Source organism: Tasmannia lanceolata, unplaced genomic scaffold (genome assembly GCF_043159265.1).
Source record: "Tasmannia lanceolata isolate RefF3 unplaced genomic scaffold, GAP_Taslan_0.1 ptg000012l, whole genome shotgun sequence".
In the NCBI taxonomy this organism is placed as follows: Eukaryota; Viridiplantae; Streptophyta; class Magnoliopsida; order Canellales; family Winteraceae; genus Tasmannia; species Tasmannia lanceolata.
The window spans coordinates 44017091-44026228 of record NW_027518689.1 but is presented as its reverse complement, the minus strand read 5'-3'; the positions used below and the strand labels follow the sequence as shown (position 1 = coordinate 44026228).

Sequence of the window (9138 nt, the reverse complement as noted above, 5' to 3'; positions counted from 1 at the left end):
CTAACCCTCTATAGATCGGAGGGTTAGAATCAACCAATGGAAATAATTTTGGGGCATAACCTATTTAGGCTATGGCCCATCTAATGGACGGTTTGGATAATCATATGGTGCGGGCCATACCGTACTTTTTATAAAGTGAGGAGTGCCCTCATCAAAAAACAATAGTGCTGATAACATTCCCCAAAAAAATCTTAAAAAATACGGTAAAAAAACTCCTGCACATCTCCTACCCCCAACCAAACAACGTCGGAGAGATTTGCTCACAATCTCCCTGTTGAGCGATTTCCTTTTGATTTCTCTTTGACTTCTTCTTCTCTAAATCCCCCAAACATCTACCAGCATCCAAACAGAGCATTATGGTGAATTATGTGGCAAACTTTAACGTTTTTTATGCACAAGGGTAGGGCTGAAAAGAAGACTCACAGTCCATTCTCAAAATTCAAAAGAGGGAATGACCCAAGGAGTTGTTGGTACCCACCCCTCTAAAATCTTCCCATTATATGATCCTAACTCTTCGTTTGATGCTATGCTACATGGTTTTCATCAATATTTTGCCAAATCTCCGGTTCTTTCAACGTAAAAATGGATGTGAAAAATTTATGACCATTTTTAAGTCGAAAGAAACGGAGCCCAAGGAAAAATACTCACCAAGTAAAAATAGTCAATAGCCATATAAATGGTAGATGGAAATGATATTTGTACTTCTTTGCTTCATATTGGCACTACTTACTAAAGTTAGAAGAAAACAAGAAATCAAGAGTAATAAATTAAATTTCTAATATTAATTAGTTAGCAAGGCAAACTTGGTAAATGACTTGTGGTTTAATCCAGTTTTGAATTATTTATTGAAACTTCTGCTGACTTGATCAAACAAACCAAAAATATGACCAATTTAGGTTGAAGGGGTCACTTCAATCTGATTTTTTAAACATTAGTAAAATGAAGAGGGGAATGTCCTTTTTTATTTTATGTTTTAGGAACGTAAGGCTGTATTGAAAGAAGGGTGGCAATATTAATTTAATATTAAAACGTGGGAGTCCTAATATTACTTTCTCCAAGGAGTTGTTGCAACTAATGAGAAAAGATAGAAAACTGGTATTCCGGGCAAAATGATGGGAAGAGTAAAATTGGGGCAGGTCGAAAAATTGAGGTATGCTAAACTGAAGGGCACCCTTGCAAAAATCAGCTGAAAGGGCGCCCCCATAATCCCATTGGTAGCTTCTTGCGAAACTGCATTTAATACACTTTGACGGGCAGCCACTATAAATGCACTTTGGCAAAAAGTAAGCAATGGGGGTGCCCTTTCAGCATTTTTGCAAGGGCGCCCTTTAGCTTAGTGTTCCTTCAAAAAATTAGTAGGAGCAAAACCATATTGGTAGTCATAAAGCCAACTTTCATGGGTTTGAGTGGAGTTAGTGGTACCCGCAGTCCCTGGGCACCACTAACTCCTCTCAATCCCATGAAAGTGGGCTTTATGACTACTAGTATGGTTTTGTCCCTCCTAATTTTTCGACCCGCCCAAGTCCATCATAAAGACGACTTTCATGGCTTGAGTGGAGTTATTGGTACCCACCTTAAAATGGTGGGCCCCATCATACTGATGGATTTGGTGGATTAAGGTGGGCCCAGTGCCCCACCCTATGCATGGATTTGGGTGGAGACCGTGGCAGTCTCATGGGTGTAAAAGGATTGGCCCCACCCATGCTATGTATGTGTGTAAATTGGGAGTGGGACGATTAGAATGAGCAAAGCAAAATTTTTTAGGAGAAAAACTAGTCTAATAAAAAATATTATTACTTCTAAAATGAGTTTAAGTGGGTAATGATGATACCGAAATCCGCTCTACACGATCTAGTGGTGATAGAGTTGATCCTGTAAGCAACTTATACTCACAGAAAAGATGTTAGTAGAACCGGAATTATGATACTTCAATAGTTAAGCTTAGAAATCGGAATCACAGGGGAATTGAAGAGAAGGAGATTAGATTTAGAACCATCACCAACAAAGATTGATGGAGAAGGATTGTGACTGAACTTGGTTGTTGCCAAGCTGCCTACGTACCCCTTCTTTGAGGATCAAGTCTAACGTAGTTCCATTATGAAGATGATGGTCCATTTTATAGAGAATAGAGTCCATGATAGTTAGAATCCTACTGTTTTAGAAGTCTTGCCTAATTGGTCAACTTCCCCGGGAGATAAGTTTACATCTATTTTTAATATATATCTTACTTCCCTGAACGAGTAAATTACTGTTAATAGGACTCCCTTAGGTGGAAAGTCACCGCCTCAGAGTATATTACCTCTTTGAGGGACGGTTTCCCAACTAGGGACGTTGCTATTTATAAGGAGCGGATAATACTTTGTTATCTTTCTTTCTAAAACTAGTGAGTCGGTTTCCAATTATTCGGAAGTGCCACGTGTCGCTAATCAACGATTAGCCCCGATTGTACCCCCAACATATTCCCCCCACTTCCTTGAGCCATCTTTGGATCGATGAAGTAGTTTAGAGGTTTTTTCAATTCTGTCTGAAATTTATTCGGTACCAATGATTGTATGGACTATTTTCCATGGTAAACGTTCCGACCTTTCATATTTGGTCGGTTTCACAAGATGAGACCGAGTTTCCCAAATACGGGCTTCATTAATTTTCCTAAAGGTGAACATATCTGAGGAAAAGGGTGGGCCCCACCAATGCTATGCATGGATTTGGTTGGAGACCGTGGCAGCCTCATGGGTGTAAAAGGGAGGGCCCCACCCATGCTATGCATGTGTGTAAATTGGGAGTGGGGCGGTTAAAATGGGCAAAGCAGAATTTTTTTGGAGAAAAACTATTCTAATAAAAAATATTAATACTTTTAAAATGAGTTTAAGTGGGTATGGAATTTTTTTCTTGGGAAAAAATGTCAGGATCTAGTGTGTTTGCAATTTCCCTTGAAAACATGAAAATTTTCAATTTTTGGAATGGAAAATGAGTTCACAAAATGCTCGATAAAGGTTTGTAAATATCGACAGTGAAGGGCTCCCAAAAGAAAGTCGTTAATTATCTTCATGCATGTTCTTTGAACTGTTGGGTCCTATTATGATGAGATCAAGGTGTATTGGATGCCTCCATGTTTGGAGCTTTGATACGGGTAACAGTCTTATCGATTATCAAGTGGTCAAAAACCCTATAAATATTCTTCTCCATATAATGATCCTAACACTGTGATCTATGGAGGTTTAAAATAGGTGGCACAATATAGAAACCTCAATAAATCGGAGGGTTAGGATCATGCGACGGAGAAGATTTTTGTGGCACGACCTATATATGTACTTTGGGCCCAACTTTTGAATGGTTTAGATCACCCAATCATGAGGGCCTACTAGCTTAAAATACAAATATGAGGCCCACAACAACAGAGCCGTGTGGCTCTAGCAGTGTCAGTTGTAAAACATAAGAAAACTATGAAAGTTACTTTCACGGTCAATGGTAAAAATACAATTTTTGGGTCCTACATGCCGGCAAATAGAGGAATGTATGTGAAATCAAGACTGTGGATCTTGTAGAAAGAAATGGGACGAGCTACATGATCTTGGTTCCATCCCGAACGGACAGACCATGCGTAAAATAGAGGAGCACAGAAATCACTGATTTATCCTTTCATAGCTGTTGGAAATTTTAAAGGTTTGAAAAAGTCATAATTGCTTTTTGCCTTGTCTTTAAAATTTAGAGGAAAAGATTCAAAATTTAGTTTTCCTATTATTTTAAAAGCTAGTGACTTTTGAGTGTTTTTTTTTTTGGGACTTGAACCCAAGACTTAGGAGTATGTATGCTTGTTGTGTTCTCTAAACTAAAGGCAAAACAAATAGTCCCACATTGCTTTGGAAGAAAATGCTTCTCATCCATATAAGATGGAGAGTTGGAGAAAGGCTTGGGGCTTCAAGGGGCTTTAGAATTTGTTGGATCCTACTCTTTTGGAAGAGCACAAGCCCATGTGTAAAAAACACACACGCGTACCCCGAGCCATGCCCTGGGGTCCGTGTTTGGGTTTAGGTTCAAATGAAAGTGTTCTTTTTAGTGCCCAAAACGGTTTCAGTTTACCACATTAATTGTTAAACGTTTATTTTACCCCATTAATTGCTAAACATTTTTTATAATGGCACCCCAAACGGTTGTGATAATAACTCCCATTAAAAACCGTTTCATCTCCAACTGTCACAAATGTGGCTGTTGGGAGAGCAACGTTTATGGCTTTAATGGTGGCTTTTCCCTCCACAACAGTCACATTCGTGGTCTATATAAAGGGGAAGAAACAACATTGCTAAGATACAATTCTATACACAGAAAAGTGATCTGGTCAGATGTTTTGGGGTGGCTTTTGCCAACAGAAAAAGAAAGAGATTTACATAAAAAATGGTTATATTTTCTGGTTTTGCTTCATCTCCTTCCTTCCGTGAGCACAGTTCTAAGGTGGTTCTGGGTGGATCGGTCAGCGAGTGCACGTGGACTGCACTCGGTAGGGGACGAATACGATTCTTAAGGAAAGTGACCATGTGGCACGACTCAGCCTTCTCTCTTCGAATCTGATTTTTCCAAACTGTTTTCATCCAAAGAGATAAGTGCAATCTATTTTTTCATGTTTTATTTCCATTATTGTTGGATTTAAAGTACATGGATTCTTGGCTTCAAGTTGTACTATTTTGAGGTCGAGTAACATGTTTTCGGTTCAAGTAACCTATTTTGGATTCGAAAAACTTGTTTTGACTACAACTTTCTGTTTTTGGGTTCGACTAATCCATATATAATTTCTTCATCATTAGTTTATAAGATATGTAGAAATCTGATCCGTCCATTTTATCAATAATCTTAAGAATCATAATATTTGGGCTTCTTAAGATATGAAGTTTTCCAATAATAGTGAAACCCTAAAGATGGCTCGATGCATCAATATATATATATATATATATAGAGAGAGAGAGAGAGAGAGGAAAAGGATTGTACGCTCGAGCGTACCAAGCTTATAGTACGCTCGAGTGCCCAATCACATGTGGGCCCACTTTGTTAGGATGATCCAAAGCATTCATTTGAAAGGCCCTTATATAGATGGGGTGTGTACCAAAAATCAGCTCCATAGGATAATCCTACCCCATCCATTTGTGGAGGGCAAAATAGACAGACCACAAATCTGCCCATTTTTGCCCTCCACTTTTGGAGGGGTTAGGATGATTCAATGGAGCTGATTTTTGGTACACACCCTATCTATGATAGGGCCTTCCCAATGAATGCTTTGGATCAACACAAAAAATGTGGGACCCATGTGGTTGGGCCCTCGACCGAACCTAAGCTTAGGTGCGGTCGACCGCACAATCTTATTCCTATATATATATATATATATATATATATATATATATAACGCTCGAGTGCCCAATCACATGTGGGCCCACATTTTTAGGATGATCCAAAGCATTCATTTGAAAGGCCCTTATATAGATGGGGTGTGTACCGAAAATCAGCTCCATAGGATTATCCTAACCCATCCATTTGTGGATGTCAAAATGGACAGACACTGTTTGTCCACAAATCTGCCCATTTTTGCCCTCCACTTTGGAGGGGTAGGATGATTCAATGGAGCTGATTTCTGGTACACACCCTATCTATGATAGGGCCTTTATTATCGAGCTTACAATCCTTTTCCCATATATATATAAGAAAAGTGTAGCTACACATACGTGTAGCTAACTTAGCTACACTGACGGCTTAAAATACAGTGGGCCCCACATTGTTTAGGTGATGCAAACCATTCAATTGATGGGCCCTCACATAGATAGGGTGTGCCCAAAAAATCAGCTCCATTAGATCATCACAACCCTACGATTTGTGGAGGCAAAAATGGACGTGTAAAAACCTTCACAAATCTGTCCATTTTTGCCTCCACAGTTTGAAGGGTTGAGATCATCCAATGGAGCTGATTTTTTGGGCACACCCTATCAATGTGAGGTCCTATCAAATGAATGGTTTGGATCACCCAAATAATGTGGGCTCACTGTATTTTAAGCCGTCGGTGTAGCTAAGTTAGCTACACGTATGTGTAGCTTCACTTAACTCTCTCTCTCTCTCTATATATATATATATATATAGAGAGAGAGAGAGAGAACATTTCCTACACACTTGTGTAGGTAAGTTACCTACACACTACCTTAAAATACAGTGGGGGCCCACATTGTTTGGGTGATCCAAACAATTCATTTAAATGCTCCTCACATAGATAGGGTGTCCACAAAAAATCAGATCCATACGATCATCCTAACCATTCAAACTATGGAGGCAAAAAATGGACTAATTTGTGAAGGTTTATACACGTCCATTTTACCTCCACAAATCGTATGAGAGAACATTTCCTACACACTTGTGTAGGTAAGCTACCTACACACTACCTTAAAGTACAGTGGGGGCCCACATTGTTTGGGTGATCCAAACCATTCATTTGAATGCTCCTCACATAGATAGGGTGTCCACAAAAAATCAGATCCATAGGATCATCCTAACCATTCAAACTATGGAGGCAAAAAATGGACTAATTTGTGAAGGTTTATACACGTCCATTTTACCTCCACAAATCGTAGGGTTGGGATGATCGTATGGATCTGATTTTTTGTGGACACCCTATCTATGTGAGGAGCATTCAAATGAATTGTTTGGATCACCCAAACAATGTGGGCCCCCACTGTATTTTAAGCTAGTGTGTAGGTAACTTACCTACACAAGTGTGTAGGAAATGTTCTCTCTCTCTCTCTCTCTCTCTCTATATATATATATATATATATATGAGGAAAGTGTCTCTAGTCTCTCCCCTAGATAAGCTTATCTACTCCTCCCTTTGAAAAAACACAGTGGGCCCACGCTGTTTGGATGATCAAAAGCATTCATTTGATAGGTCCTAACATAGATAGGGTGTGCCCAAAAAATCAGCACCAAAGGGTCATCCTAGAATGAGAATGAGAATCCGAATCCGAATCTGACCCGGCCCGGCCCGGCCCTTTTTTTTTCTTCGGGTTGAACCCCATCCAAGTTGTACGCCTACCTCCCCCCGCGCTTAGTACGGTTCTTGAAGAAGGGTTCGTTTAGAGAGGTCAGTCGTGGACAAACAACTTAACGTGAGTGAATTTATCAGCCCCCAATAAAGTCAGCCGCGAAATGCCTTTCCACGAGATTCCTAGCAAATCCCAATATTAGATAGATACATCCATAGATAAAATAAAGAGGTGCTTACGTCAATTTAAATCCTATAAGTCAATTTTAGATCCCTCCCCCCTCAATGATGTTCTGTTATCCGATGCTTCGGGTACCCTAAGGATGTAACTTCCCATCTTTCTATTAATATCTCTGGTTGGGGTCCGCCTAACCCCACCTTACCTACCCAAAAAAATAAAAATAAGTTGACAATAAAGATGTTCGTTCAAGGGATAAAATAGATGTGATCGTATAAAAGAGTTCATACTCTGTTCACCCTGGTTAGTTGAAGGGAATTAAAACACTTTTGTTTAGGGGAGTGATAAATCGACCCCCAAAAATGATAAATTGACTCCCAATGTGTGAAAGAGGAGAGAGATAGACACATGTGGTAGGGCTGCAACTCGAGCCGGGTTTTACCCGACCCGCATCGACCCGACCCGAAAATAACCTGGGTCGGGTTTAGGTTTCATTGGTTTCGGGTCGAGCCGGGCTGAGCATTCAAAAGCCCGCATGAATCTCGGGTCGAGCCGGGTTTGAAGGGGCCTGACCCGACCCGACCCGAGTTACATAAGTTATAGTATGTACATTTTTTTCTATTGTTAGTTACAAGTTAAAAGTGAAAACCCACACACCCACTGTTATTGTATGTGAGTGTAATTTCTGCTTCTATGAGTTGAGTTGATTCAAGCGTTTGATTCAGCATTGTTTGATTGTAATTACAACATTGTTTGATTACGGCATTGTTTGATTCAAGTGTAATGTGAGTGTAATTACATCATTGTTTGATTCAAGTGTAATGTGAGTGTAATTACATCATTGTTTGATTCAAGTGTAATGTGAGTGTAATTTCTACTTCTATGAGTTGAGTTGCCTTGCCAAACAAGAATTTTCCTTAAAAAATTGCGTCATCGTGAAAAAACCCGACCCGACCCGACCCGACCCGACCCGAGATTTATCATGGGTAGGGCCGGGTTTGGGAATCGTGGGTTTTCCGAAAAAAAACCCGACCCGACCCGACCCGAGATATTTCTCGGGTAGGGTTGGGTTCTCCAAAACCCGACCCGCCCGACCCGAGTTGCAGCCCTAAGTCATGTGGAGTCGATTTATCATTTGGGGGGTCGATTTATCACTGCCCTTTTGTTTATCGTTATTTTTTAAAGATTGCATTCCATCTCCTTTTGGGGCGGTATTTTTTCGCCCTACTGTAGGATGATGCGCCCACTTTTAACGTGATTTGACGTTAAAAGCGTTAGAGTTGCTCACAATTCACGTCATAAGTGAGCGTATTATCGTACCGGTGGCGAAAAAGTCATCTCCCCTCCATTTGTGGTCTTTTCCTTTTTAATTATATTTTCAAGAAAAGACAAACCGAAGGGAATGAAAATATCATTTCCTGATGCTGTATAATATCTCGCTGAAATTAATGCCACGTGTCGACGTGGGTTATAAATCGTCTCTGTCAGACAGCAAACCACCAAAACAAGGGGCGATGATAAATCCGCACCCACTCTAGGATAATTCGCGCCCCTGTACTGTGAGTTGACCTAAAAAAGCGTCAAAAAAAGGATGGTATGTGGCAGACTATGACGCTTTTTCACGTCAATTGATTTATCATCTCCCCAGAACAAAAAATAAAAGAGGTTCCACCGAGATTTGAACTCGGGTTACTGGATTCAGAGTCCAATGTCCTGACCACTAGACCATGGAACCTTTGGTAAAGAAAAATTGTCATTTAATTTTATATAGCTTCTTAACACCTTTACCTTGTTTGGATAGTCACACAAAATCAGCTTGTCTTTACTTTTTAATTCGCTTCTGAGAGCTTTTGGGGGACTGTAATAAGCTTTGACGGCTGTTTCAATAATAAAAGACATGCTGAGTTAGTGCAATTATCAAAACATGGCGGTGGCAACATCAGTAGCGTTT

General features: G+C 40.0%; 1 non-coding gene across 1 annotated transcript; it reads right to left on the bottom strand.

The window, feature by feature from the left end:
• Nucleotides 1-8850: 8850 nt before the first annotated feature.
• Nucleotides 8851-8922, bottom strand: TRNAQ-CUG (transfer RNA glutamine (anticodon CUG)). Its single transcript has one exon. It is a non-coding gene; the product is annotated as a tRNA-Gln (tRNA).
• Nucleotides 8923-9138: the final 216 nt, after the last annotated feature.